The 14,598-nt window shown below is 38.2% G+C and overlaps 1 long non-coding RNA gene across 1 annotated transcript; it reads left to right on the top strand.

Moving 5' to 3' along the window:
- Positions 1-8,508: 8,508 nt before the first annotated feature.
- LOC135073412 (uncharacterized) lies at positions 8,509-14,171 on the top strand. The gene is made up of 2 exons (XR_010257619.1): positions 8,509-9,200; positions 13,820-14,171. It is a non-coding gene; the product is annotated as an uncharacterized LOC135073412 (long non-coding RNA).
- The last annotated feature ends 427 nt before the right edge of the window (positions 14,172-14,598 follow it).

Consider the following 14,598-nt stretch of genomic DNA (forward strand, 5'->3'; position numbering starts at 1 on the left):
ATATTCAAGGCAGTTATTTGACCACAATCGCACCTGATGTTAAGTGGGATGCAGTCTAGGATAGTACATATCTGCCGTGTAAGTGCCTATTCACTCTCGCCTTGAAAAGGCCCGGATTAAAGTCTTCGGGAAAGACAGCAGCAGGCAGCGAATTCCAGTCCCTAGCTGTTCGCTTTATAAAAGAGTCATCGAAACGCTTATAAAAGCGTGTTATAGATTTTACTTGTTCAAATCGTCCCTTCTTATTACTATTCACGCATTTACAAAAGAGGCATGTAGTTGTGTAATTTCTATAACGACTAAAGATTCTCAACTACCTATTCTGTTCCTAAACTATTTAATCATTCCGTAAAAATCCACACTTTTTGCACAAACTAACAACTTTTACGCCTACTTAAATGTTTATTCTTCTCACATTAATTATTTGTGGATACAATACACGTCTAGACATCCTTGTGGGCGTAAGTGACTTTAATTAAGTAAGTAATTAACTTACTGATACAAACGTTTTGACCTTTACAAACTTAGGCTAGCTTTTTGTTGGTAGAGGAATAATAGACTAAGTAATTGTTTATTGATTACGTGTATTCTATTTCTAGTCCTTAGTTTCTTATTCTCAATTTTAATCGCAGAATTACATTAAAAAACACTTTAGGCTAAGTAAGTATATCGAATAAATAGTCGAATCGATATTCGACTGAGTTATATTATCATTAGTTATCAGTAAATTTTACACCACGAAAGTAATATGAGACAACGATGAGAAAGTAAATAAGTACTACTCCTGTATTCACTTCTAAATTTTCATTATGATACCATTTTCTTCTAACTTTGTAATAATTATGTTTTCAATCTTATTTTCAAGAGTGCACGTTTCAATTGCTTCTGGAACATCGTAAAATTCGTTAGCTGATACCTTTTGGCTGTGTATTTGGCGCCAATTCGAATGCAAACAACGAAATGCATATCTATAGCACTAAAAATGTGTCAGTCTGGCCCCGCGCCGGCTCCACTCATTCGGGGAACGCTTTGTTTTCCAGTAATTGAGGCTCTGTACTAATGAGCGGGTGTTTTCGATTTTGATTAATCGATTTTGTCGATGAGATATGCGGTAACCACGAGAGTAATTCGATTAGAGTAGTTTGTGCGATGTTGTTTTGTGTTTTAAAAATTGTCTCTACCTAAGTAGTAGTTCCGTGTTGATTTTCGTGTTTGTTTTGGTTTAAACGTCACGTTTTGTTCTCTATTGCTTGCTTTTACCATTTTACATCAACTTACCTAAGCCAATGACTAAATTAGATTTAAATTAAAGCCACTAGATTATGAAGAGTAGGCCTGATCATCACTTTTTATCATCCAGGCTAGGATGCTATGATAAAATCTTATCAACGATTTTATGCCTAGTACAAATGTATGAGCTTATGGAGCAAAATTAATGAATATTCTCGATACAATTTTAGATAAGATGCTGTACGAAAAACTTCCCCGTCTCACTACTACTAAAAAAAACACCAAGTAAAAGAAAATACAATGAAATCAGCACTAACCTGAAAGACAGCGTAGTCAGCGGCCGGTAGGACTTGTGACTGCTTGCATCCGCCATCGGAGTACCCCAAAAATCATCCAGCAACAACTGCTGCAGCGAATTGCCTCCAATGACGTCAGCGTTCGTCGTGATCGCCGGTATATCATCATGCACGAAGTCTCCGTTCAAACTGTTGAGGTAGCTGAGCACAGCAGTGGCCGTCACCATGACGTAGATGGCCAGGTCACTGCTGAACAAACTCTTTGTTGGAGACTCCTCGCGGACGGTGGTCAGCGATCGCCGCTTCATCTTTTGCAGTTTCGGTTTGATCGTCACATTTCTACATCTGCACATTTGCTGGCGATTCAACTGTAACAATAGAAAAATTACTGTTAACTTTAAATACTTGATGAGGCTTGGTGGTATTGGTTTGAGTCTCGACGGGGCCAGTTTGGTTGCTGCAGTTTCATGGAAATCCCTACGTTTTTATGAATGTCCATAATGGACCATTGATTTTTTGTGTTCCTAAGTTATTGTCAATCTGTGTGGTATGCAAAAAAGTATGTAGATTTTAGGATTTCAAAATAAAATTATCACGCACATAAAAATATCACAAAGGCGCAAACTCTATTATAACTTTCAAATATTCAATAACAATAGCCATGGGACCGCGAACAAAATAAATTGGGTGAATTCCAACAAAAATCGCCATGTAGCGGGTTGACCGCATACCTACTAGTACATTCAGTTAGTTTTCGATATTGTAAAATACCATATAAAATAAAAAGGATATTGTGTTGGTTAAAAGCTGTGACGCATAGAGGCTTTGAAACTATGTCATATTGCCTCTTTATATTGTTCAACGTCGACGCAATATTCTTATAATAAGGTTAACGTTGCTAGCAAAGTAATAAAAATATGGACTTTTAGTTAAATGCCTGACCTGTTAGATTTCGTAGATACCAGCCTGAAGTGCTAGAACTGGCTGTAAGTTTGTGAGCTGTTGTTTGCAAAAACCCAGTTTGCAAAAACCCAGTTAAAAGGTATAAACCTGCTTATTCCTTATGTAACTTTTTAGTGACATTACTTCAATGAGATATACCTTTAGACACTAGCTTAGCTTAGCGACGTTATTAAATATTTGTAACTTAAAGAGTTGACTCTTTAGCAAATTGAAATACTTAGATCTTTCTTCCAAGATTCATCACTTCATATTTTGAATTAAGTTTTCAGCTGTCTGTAGTGTAACTCATAACTCACTCTTGACTTTGACGCGCCCTTCTAGATATAATATCACTTGAATTGTCTCGAAATAAAGTGTCTGCAAGCGAATAAAATAGTAATACAGGGTGACTTTGTAATCAATATCCATTTTTCTTAATAATCTCTATAGAACAATTTAACAATACAACTTTATCTAATTTATCTTTAGCCGTGGTATTTTTCGCAAAAAATTCAATATTGGAAATCTAGTTCTCGGGTGCCCATTATCTTTAGTTTTAAAGGACAAGACTTATTTTCGCGCATCATTATGTCTGGCTTTGCAGTTAACTGTGTGTACGTATTTTTAATGCACGAAGTAAATTATCCACGCCAATTTTGAAACCGCGCGCAGCTGATAAAAATAATTAAATATGAGAAAAAAAGTTGTTTTATTAACGTAAATCGATTAAGTTACTGATTCTGAGTCGCTCCTAAAAATTTGGACACTGATCGCAAATTCACCCTGTATAAAACAAAATATTCCGAATAAATTTTCGAATATAATAAATCCGCATTCTGTCAGTCACTCGGGCCGCGGCCGCTAATCTAAATAACTATTTTTCAATATAGCCCCCATGGTAGGTTATGAATTTCGCGGCCTACTCATGGAGGACGTGCCTCAAATATTGTAGCTGGGGAAAATGCTGATGTGGTATACGGAGGCAGTTTATCCGCGATATGAATCCTTGGATATTGGGATGGGAAATAAAAAACGCCGAGTTTAATTTGATTCTGTACTAGGTTAGAATGTGAAGAATTGGTTTATGAAATTACGCGTTTATTATAGGTAAGTACCTACAGTTTTCTGTGATGTCATAGTTCGTTCGTTCGTTCGTTTCAGCCAAATGACGTCCACTGCTGGACAAAGGCCTCCCCCAAGGTTTTCCACAATGAACGGTCCTGCGCTGCCCGCATCCAGGCTCTTCCCGCGACCTTTACCAGATCATCGGTCCACCTAGTAGGAGGCCTGCCCACGCTACGTCTTCCAGCCCGATGTCATAGTATTAAGTATCATTAGCAGCTGCAGAGAATTTTGAGTATTTTGTAAATCAGAAGAGCTTGTGTGGCGTTTAAAGCAGATAAACAAAATAAATATACATGCATATTATGGACTACCTAATGTAATTCAAATTTCTATAAGCAATATTCCTTTATATACATCCATAAAACAGAGAATTGTGAAAAATCTGTCACATTTCAGCTTTGTTAATTACAGGAAACAATATTTACAAAATATGTAACAATTTAAGTACGACATCCTGTCTTGCGTTTGAAATTAATATTCATTACTAGCTTTCCGCCCGCGGCTTCGCCCGCGTGGAATTTTGTCTGTCACAGAAAAACTTTATCGCGCGCGTCCCTGTTTCAAAAACCGGGATAAAAACTATCCTATGTTCTTTCCCGGGACTCAAACTATCTCTATGCCAAATTTCATCAAAATCGGTTGCGAGGTTTAAGCGGGAAAGCGTAACAGACAGACAGACAGACAGAGTTACTTTCGCATTTATAATATTAGTTGGGATTCATTTGCGAGTGAGCATGATTTGTAGGAATGACTTGAATATTTTAGTAAACAATTTTAATTAGTAATTATGAAGCTTAGGGTAGGTTACACCATCTTACTTTGACTTTGACAAACGTCAAAAATCTGTCAAACTCCATACAAAATGCACCGGTTATCGTCATAGTTACCATTAAAGTTAGGTGGTGCAACTCAGCCTTAGAGTACAACACAAGGAAATTGCCAATACGTTTTAAAAGAGTTTTATATTTCATCTAACGCCAATCCGCGGAACTCATCATTTTCTCAGCCACTGAGTGTATTGTGCTTCAATCTTAATAAATATCTACCCGAAAAAGAAATCATACAAAAGATTCGTATTAAGCTGGCAACACATTTTCACGTGCGAACGGGCAGAACGGTGTTTGACTTTGTAAGAATGCCAGCAAACGAGATTAAACTGGACCTTATTACGAACGGGATAAGGAGAGAATTAGCTGGTTATACGAATCTCTATACAAATCTTCCGTGTTTCCGTAGAAACGTTTTCTCGGGTTTCGTCGAACTAGGAAAATGGAGAGGCGCCAGCATTACGCACTTAGTATAACCATTTCAAGACCCAATGAAAAGGCAAAGGTTTTATTTTGAAGTAGGCAGCAGTGACACATGCAACGGCACTTCAACCTTAACACTGTAGCCTCCTTTGTACTTGTGATAGGGGTCACTTAGCAAAAAAAAGTGATGAACTGTCGTCTCCAAAGTTTCACAACCAAATACCGTTTGCCGGGCGCTACCTAGTTGCCCATTTGGGTACACTGCACACTCCTGTAATAAAATTACGAAGCCATAGCGAAAGAGGTGAATTGTGAAAAGTGAATCAACTTTACATATCTGTTTAAAATATACCATTTAATGTGTATAACAAGTACATTATTATTCCTTAATAACATTAACCTTTGTGTTCCAAGAAAACGAGACGAATTGAACTTCCTTGTAAGAATAAAAGTTAGATGTGGCCCTGAGAGACTTGAAGACGTGTAGATACCAATTCAGAGAATAGCTATATTCGACCGGCACCACGTGAAATGTAGGTTAATCACATTATTAATGTTTTCACGAAAATCTGAACTCAATAATGCTTCTTCCTTATTTTTGTTTTGAGTGTCCTGTGTCCTCTTAAGGTTGATATTTTTGGAATTATCTGTGTTACTTGCTCGTACGATAGCAAGCATTTTAGTTATGTTCCAGCAATCATTTGCCTACCCATAATTATAGTAACTGCAATAAAAGTATTTAAACATGCTTTATGAAACGTTAATTAAAGCTTTCAATGCACGCCTCCATTCCCATAGTTGCCCTCGATTTTTATGGCATAAATTAAAATATTCATTACGTGGCTACCTTTCGCAAAATTGCCACTCCACTGTTAAAACATGTATGTAATGTGATGAAATTCGCCACAAGTTTCGATGGAGTTATACCGTGCCATCAGCGGCGCGTGGCGTTTATTAATTTTATGGGGCTAATAAATATGTGGAGCACTTCGTCGCTATAATTTGGTGAAGTCTAAATTTACCGGTCGGTATTTAACACTGTTTGAGCAGTGTCGGTAATTGCGTGACGAGGTTTTGCCATCAAGTAAATTATGAAGTTGTTTAATTTATCTAAGTGACTAGATACAGATTTGCTTAGCGAGGGGTAACGATAAAATTCACTTTGTTCGTTCGTTCGTTTCACCCGAATGACGTCCACTGCTGGACAACGGCCTCCCCTAAGGATTTCCAAAAATACCGGTCCTGCACCTCCCGCATTCATGCAATCTTCTGCGACCGCAACCGCTTCACTTAGGTGCATTAATTTAGTATTGATATAACATTTCACTTAGTAAATCGATTGCCCTTACTTCCGAGCTTTTACTTGTCAAGCTACTTACTGACTCGTGACATTGAGCTATAAAGACATTGGTCACTATATATATTTTCAAATGTTTTACTTATACATTGATCGGGTCGGATGCCCGCTGCGCCGCTGGCCTAATGTGATGACTCCACTCGCAGCATATTTAGCTTCCTGTTATTGCGAGCCAATCACAATCAGAATTTTAGACTTCTATATATGTAGTTTTTAAGGAGCTAGTGCTTGCACTATGATTTGTTCCTACAACGCATGATACCTATTTAAAAGTTATTCAACCTATAAATCTGCCACAAATCCATTTATAAAGGATTTTTTCATCTTGTTTTAGAGTTAAGGTTGCCGTGCTAGTGTCTAAATATACACATGAAGATGAGTATGCAGGCAAAATACCTGCACATAAGTAGGTAAATTAATAAAAAAACTTGTAACTGTAACTTCGCCCAAAACCTATCTCCTCCAACAACATCAAAAAAATCTCATTAAAATTATCTATCACGAAATTCCAGGAAATAAACAGAGCATTTTCTTAACAGCTATAAGTATATATATATATACTTTGGGAAGTTTTATTAATAAAATCCACATTACCCCAGAGATCAAAGAGATTCAGAAAATATTATTAGGTGCACGACCTCAGGCGAACCTTGTTACGGTCCCGACGTATGGAGCTTACAGTAGGTATAGCTATACAGGGTGTTAGGTAAATGGGTATATGAGCTGACACTAGCCCATGTTAACATGGACATATAAATGGTATGGTGAAGTCAGAAATTCGATATCATTTTATTTTTTTAAATTTTTATACAAAATAAATTTTATAAAATCCGATTTGTATGAAAATTAAAATAATTAAAATGAAGATATAAATTTTCTGACTTCACCATACCATTTATATGCCCATGTTAACATGGGCTAGTGTCGGCTCATATACCCATTTACCTAATACCCTGTATAGCTATAACATTCGAGTATGGGTATTTCAGAATTTAGAAATAAGCGGAGAGAAACTCGTTCATGGGAAAAGATGAAGTTTAACTACGATTATGTGGAAGATGATTACTAAATTGAGTTTTATCTCACGTATGCTGTGTAGATTGTGATGTGATTATATTACTTTGGCAAATCTGTCAAACTCCATACAAAAAGCATCGGTTATTGTTACGGTTAACGGTATAAGGAGGTGCAACACTGCCTTATTATTGTTAAAATTACTTGCCTAATTTGCTTTGATTTAAATTATAAACTAAGTATAGTATAAGTCTGTATAAGTAATGTTAATTGTGAAAAATATAAAACGTTAAAATAGCGGTATCGTTATAGCCAATGAGATGCTGTCATAGTGACATTGACGTATTGTCAATGTCACACGAGGATCAAACGTCAGAATAGAGGGACGCGCGGAGACGACTCCGCGCGCTTTTGTGCTAAGTGATGAATTGTATCTAAAATAAGGCAATATAATGTGAAAGATGAGTATCCAGTGTTTTATTTATGAGAATAGATCGACCGGCCTCTAATAGTTCAGAAGTGAGATCTGAAACCTATGATAGTAACGTGATTTCAAAGTGTTCCAGGTGACCAATGTTTCGTGTTATTTGTCACGAATGTTATCACAAAACGCCCACGATTCTATGGTTATAATTGAATATGATGAAGAGAAAATGTCAAGGAAACCACGCTGACAAAGGTGTGAGATGCAGAAAAGTATTTAAGTACGAGAAATGATGACGCAAATTATGAAGATACTCCCTCCGTAACTTGGCTTGTGGTCACGTAAGTGGTGAACAATTTGACTAACGATGGCCCCAGAGCAGGTACGATTTATTATTATTATCGATTATTCCAACAGCAACAATATTAACACATTCCCTTTTTGAGCAAAATAATGCATGGAAGTGAATGATGCAACAAATGTTATAGGTATTGTCAGTCTTTACTGATAATGCCAGGAATGTATGTGAAAGCTATGGTATGTGCTCACTTTAATTGCAATGCCTAATAAACTATTTTAGTAAATCAAATCAAATTGCACGGTGTTCATTTGTTCATGTTTACATTCTGTGAAGAATAACCTGTTGAGATTTAAAATCTATAAAGAATAGATAGAATAATGGTCAGATAAATTAAAATAAGTTTGGTAATCATGCCCGAGTAACCTCTTGGCATTATTTTGGAGAAGAATTAATAATTAATTTTAATAAAGTAAATTGAAGCTAAGATCTGTGTTGTGTAAATCAGTTTTAGTATCATGATGTTTCTTTCTTGATGTTGAGTAAATACTACAAGATGAAATAACTTAAAACATTGAGCTAATTGAAATTAAGTAAAGCAGCCAGTTATGTCATTGAACATGGGGATTTTTGGTATTCTTATAGTGATTGATACTTCAATTATTGTGAAACATAATCATTGTGTACTCCTGATTACTGTAGATGCAAGACACAATATTATGTTACATGATGCTATATTTTGAGTAAAGATAATGTTAATATTGAATTTCTCCAACTTATCAATTAATTTCTGCTGCCAGTATTGATTTGGGTTGTATTACTAAAATTGAACATTAGTGTGGGTGACCAAAATTTATTCAATTATGATATTACATAAAAGTTATAGAATGTGGTACATTTAACTTGAAGGGTATTCTTGTGTACCAGCCATTATTGTTAATTATTCTCGCATGGTGAAAATGATTTTAATCTTGAGGTTAACTGTTAGCTGTTTAATAAAAAGGTTACTGGTTTTAGCATGTTGTGTGTGCATATTTTTAGATTTGACTTGAGTTTTAGATATGGTGACCTAATCTGTCTGCGGGTTGGCCCTGTGGTGAGCAAATCAGTCAAGCACAATACCTGAGTGAAGCTGAACACTGAACAAGGGTACTTCACATAAATGATTTGGAGCTGGACAGAAGGTAATGCAATACAAAAGGGCATCAGCTGTGATATTTGGTGAGTGAAAATGTAATACAAAAGGAATCAGCTGTGATATTTGGTGAGTTGAATTAATGTTTTATTGCAAGGGTTGAGCTGAGACTGGCAGTGCCACTGCGGCTTGGTTGTTTAACTGTGCTTATTCTTGTCATTGGCATAAAATTGCATACAATTAACTTGAGTGTGAACAGATTGTAATAATGAATTGGCTACAGTCTACTGCTAGACTTTAGAACTTCCCAACTGCCGCTAACAGTCTTAAGCAAAAAGTTATTATTAATAATGGTGAATAAGAGTGATGTGTTTGAATAGAAATAAATGCTTATCATTGGTCATTAGCATTGGCCTATTGTGTGGTATACTGCTGTACTGTGCGAAAGTTAGCTATTTACCCGACTGCGCCAGAAGGAGGGTTATGTTTTTGAATAATGGTATCAATGGAGCAAAGTACTAGCAGTGATCAAATAAAGTTTATATTGGTGATGATTGTGTTGTGTGCTTCCCTGTAATGACTGGGTTAACAACAGATACTTGAATATGAAGTCAGTTGCATTGTGGGTGAATTTTGGCCAAGCATGAGAAGAGAAGTATTGTACTTGTTAAATTAAAGTTCTTGGATATTTCCATGAATGCTTGTTCCTATTTGAGGATGGTAAGTTCATGGAAGTATGTGCAGTTTCCAAAGATAATAGTTGGAAGTGTATTGCTGTCAACACAACAATAACAGTAAGTTTATTATGATAAAGTTGCATTTGTGTGTGAAGCAAATTTGTGTTCACTAAGACACAATGTTAAGCATAAATTGTTTCACTGTTTATTACTGGCATTATTATTGATGATGATTTATGTAGTTGTGTTATTCATCTTAATATTTTAGAGTTTACATTGAAATATTTTATTATTTAAATAAAGATAATTTTAGCAAATTTCTTATGATGTTGTGATTATGGGAATGGTTTGAAAATAATAATAATAATAGGGGTATGATGTACTATGTGAGGATCATACACCAGTGGGCATTGTCATGAAACTGGGTGGACTTTGTCATTTTGTGTGAGATGGACGTCCTGATAGCTGTGTGAGGAGGACATGTGGCATTGTCTTGAAACTGTGTGGACATTGTCATTCTGAGTGGGATGTCTGTGTGACATCAGGAATTGTGAAGATGTCGTGTCTTGTGTGGGAGACATCATGAACTATGATGTTTTGGCTTGTGTAGCGACATCATAGGGCTGTGTGGCGAGGCGCAAACTGTGTGGAATGGCCTAATCTGTGTGGGTTTAAAGAGAAAATGTTAAAAGAACCATAACCAATCCCATAAATCATTTAGGTCCAATAGTATTTATTTTAATTGTATTGCATTTAGGGCATGCATTATTCGTTCGATATTGGTATTCGAATATTTCGAATACTAAAATTTATGGTATTCGAATACTTCGGATAAAACGATTTTTTCGAATACTGCTATTTTCAATATAATGTAAATTAAAAGAAACACTTTTTTGTCTATAATCATTTTAATAAGGTTTAATTTGCTTAATACAATCATCTAACTTCAATAACTACTTGAAAAAAAAAACGCTGCTGACGAAGGTAGTCGAAAAAATACTGTTCAAACGAATGTAGCCCCACTTCGGTGATCTGATACCTGAACACCAATTTAGTTTCCGGGAAAGACACTCCACAACTGAACAGGTCCACAGAACCATACACATCATCTGGAGACTTGTTCTGCCCTATGCAACATAACGTCCGGTATACCCCAGGGTAGTGTCTTGGGGCCCGTGCTATACCTATTGTTTACCGCAGACCTGCCAACAACTGCAAATACATTCACAGGAACCTTTGCTGACGACAATGTAACAATGGCAACACACGACGATCCAGCCACGGCCTCACTCTATCTCCAGGAAAGCCTGACGGAAATGGAGAAATGGTACCATTCATGGCGTATTAAAGCAAACGGAGAAAAATCTGTGCATGTTCATGTAACCTTCACTCTCAGAAGAAACTCCAGTCCACCGGTTAAACTTAATGGTATCCAAATACCTCAGGCTGAGCCGCTGAGGACGTTAGGTATCTGGGCTTGCACTTGGACCGCAGGCTAATTTGGAGAAAGCATATATGGACAAAGAGGAAGCACCTAAATGCCAAACTAAGGAACATGATGTGGCTTGTCGGAGGCCAGTCACAGCTGAACACCAGTAGCAAAATGATGTTCTACAAAACTATCCTTAAACCTATCTGGACCTACGGGATACAGCTGTGGGGAACAGCTGCCAACTCCAATCTCGACATAATCGAGCGCTTCCAGACAAAAGCCATACGTTTGATTTGCCAAATCCCGTGGTATATCAGCAACAGGCTCATCTATCAGGACTTGCCATTGCCCACAGTCAGAGAGGAAATAAAGAGCCACACACTCCGCTACAAGGATAACTTTCAAATCATCCAAACACATCAGTCCAACAACTCATGACCATTGAAGGCTTCCTATTCATCAGACTGCAAAGAGCTAGTGTCAGGCAGGAGTCTCCTTAGTAGATTCCAGGACAGTTGAGAAACCATGGCCACTGAGGGCAACTGAGTACTGGACTCCTGCTGATTTACCACAAACAAAAAATGTCATTACAACAGGAGATAACTACACCATAACACTAGCACTATCGGAAACCATGTACCTGGCACTTTAACCTTTTTCGCGAATATTGGTTGGCACTTGAAGGGATATCTGCGATTGCGCGCACTTGTCCATTCATCTAACCTTACCGCTAACTTCTTGCCTTCAGTTTTAATAGTTTTAAGTTTTATTAAGTAGTTTGCGGTCAGATATTTTTACAAGTTTTTATTAGGAAAGACGTATTCGTATTGTTCGAAAAGACCGGATAATTATATAGATGCTATTCGAATAATAAATGTGGCGAATATCCGAATAATACGGATATCCGGATATCCGAATTGCATGCCCTAATTGCATTGTATAACTTCATTATAATTACGTCATTAGGAGTTCACAATGTTCTAAATTAATTCTGAATAATACCGAAGAGAAGAGGCAGTATCATGAGCAAATGGAGAACCTACTGAGAAAGGCATACGCCGGGCGCTGTAGTGGTGACTTCGTGGAAAGCTTCAACGACATCGAGCAAGCAAAGAAGTGATTTTTCAAGTGGACGAAGACCACAGGAAGGCGGTCTTCCATGTCCGGGACTGAAACAGCAACGACGACAGGCTGCTAGCAGTCGCCCCGAGCGGCAGGCGCGCCGCGAAAAAAGGAGCGACTCCCCTAGAAGCTCCTGAAAAGCAGTGGCGCCTCAAGACCGGATGGGACGAGCCCGTGCTGGAAGACGTCGCAGCATACTTCGAGAAATGGCTGTCAGACCTGCAGATTATGAAGAGACTGCGTATTCCTCGATACTACTACGGGGGGGGAGATAAATGAAACTCCGAGAGCTGCACATCTTCTGCGATGCAGGCGAGGAAGCCTACGCCGCCTTTGCGTATTGGGACCTCGCTTACAACGACAGGAAGGACGCGGAAGTTGTGCTGGTAGCTGCGCGTGCCAAAGTGGCTCCAGTGAAGACACAAACGATATCGAGGTTGGAGCTACGAGCAGCATGAACGGAAGTGCATCGGCTGCCTGTAGAAGACACTATCTACTGGAGTGACTCCTAATCTGTGCTGCATTGGCTGCGGAACGGAAGCCACCGCTATACACCCTACGGAGCGCATCGACTTGAAGAGATCACCGAGGAGACAAGGCCGTCGGAGTAGCGTTTGAGTACCCACTCAATTGAACGTAGCCGACGTGGCGTCGAGAGCGGGATACGTGCCTACATCGGAAGAGGATGAGTTGTTCCAAGGGCCGTCGTTCCTTAGAAGATCGAAGTCTGGATGGCCACGGCAAGAAGGCAAGGACGATGACGTGACAATCGAGCAACACTGCACCTCGTCACTGGGAAGATCGAGGATAACGAGACGGTCACATCGGACCTCTCGCTTTGAATATTCCAGAACATGAGAGACAGAGTTGGCAATATCGCGAGAGAAATGGAAGAGTATAAAATAAGGAGCAGGGCATTCCAGCTGACTAGTTTAAGTCAGATAAGAAGCGAGTTAAGAAATCAAAGTGGTCGAAAAGAAAAAGTGAAGAACTCAGAAATAAAGCTGTTTACAACAAGTACTCTGCCTTCAAGATTTATGCCGGTTTCTAGCCCACGAACATGCAGTCCACTGCTCATCAACAGTGAGGGTTCTTTCCATTCTTGGAAGTAGAATGGGTTACAGTTCTATGATTTGGAGTTTATCGGAACCAATAAGTTGTATTTTTGTGGTGGCCTAATTGGGCATCAAAGGATGAGTTTCTTCGGTGGTAACATTTTGGGCATATGAGCTATGGTGCCTAGATTAAGATGGCATGTGTGTGATCGACATTATTGTCATTATTGAAGCAGCTGATTCTAAAATATTGAACGAAAAGGTAATTGTGGTAGCGTCTGTATGACCATTGGCGTGGCGCTACTGATTGAGGAGCACGCTGAGCTTCTAGATGATATGGATGTGCTGTGTAATGATGACATAGATGTACTGTGTGATGATGATATAGATGTACTGTGTGATGATATAAATGTACCGTGTGACGATGATATAGATGTATTGTGTGATGATTTCTCGTTTTAGCAGAACCAAAGGTGGTCAGCGTGTGGTGCGAATGGTGATGAAGATGGCAGAGTAGATCTAGCCAGGTGCTCAGCTGGATCCCAATACGAGGCGTCAAGTGTGCCATGAGCAGACCTTCGAGGGCGAAGGAATTGCAGGAAGGCCGAACTGTTAATTGTGAAAAATATAAAACGTTAAAATAGCGGTATCGTTATAGCCAATGAGATGCTGTCATAGTGACATTGACGTATTGTCAATGTCACACGAGGATCAAACGTCAGAATAGAGGGACGCGCGGAGACGACTCCGCGCGCTTTTGTGCTAAGTGATGAATTGTATCTAAAATAAGGCAATATAATGTGAAAGATGAGTATCCAGTGTTTTATTTATGAGAATAGATCGACCGGCCTCTAATAGTAATTAATCTCAATGTGGGCTCTACTTTAGGTAGAGCTTCTATTATGGCAGTTAGATAGATTAACAGATACTTACATTTAAATGAATTTACTTTTGATTTTAGCATTTTAGAAGACTAACAAGTTGTAAGAGTTTCATCTTGTAGCAGATGCATCATAAATACGAACAGCAGAATTATAAATTATTATGTTTAATATAGAAATTAACTGCAAGCATGTTTGTGTCGCGCAATGTTAACATGTTAAATGTCTCAGTAGAAGGTTGGCTTGAGTATAAGGCGAGACGTTCCTGAGTGTGTTATGGAGTCAGCTTTGCGTAGGGTTGCCACTCTTATGATTTATAGGGATTTTTTTGGATCATTTTATTTTCGATTCGTCCGTGAA

This window comes from Ostrinia nubilalis, chromosome 7 (assembly GCF_963855985.1).
Source record: "Ostrinia nubilalis chromosome 7, ilOstNubi1.1, whole genome shotgun sequence".
Classification (NCBI taxonomy): Eukaryota; Metazoa; Arthropoda; class Insecta; order Lepidoptera; family Crambidae; genus Ostrinia; species Ostrinia nubilalis.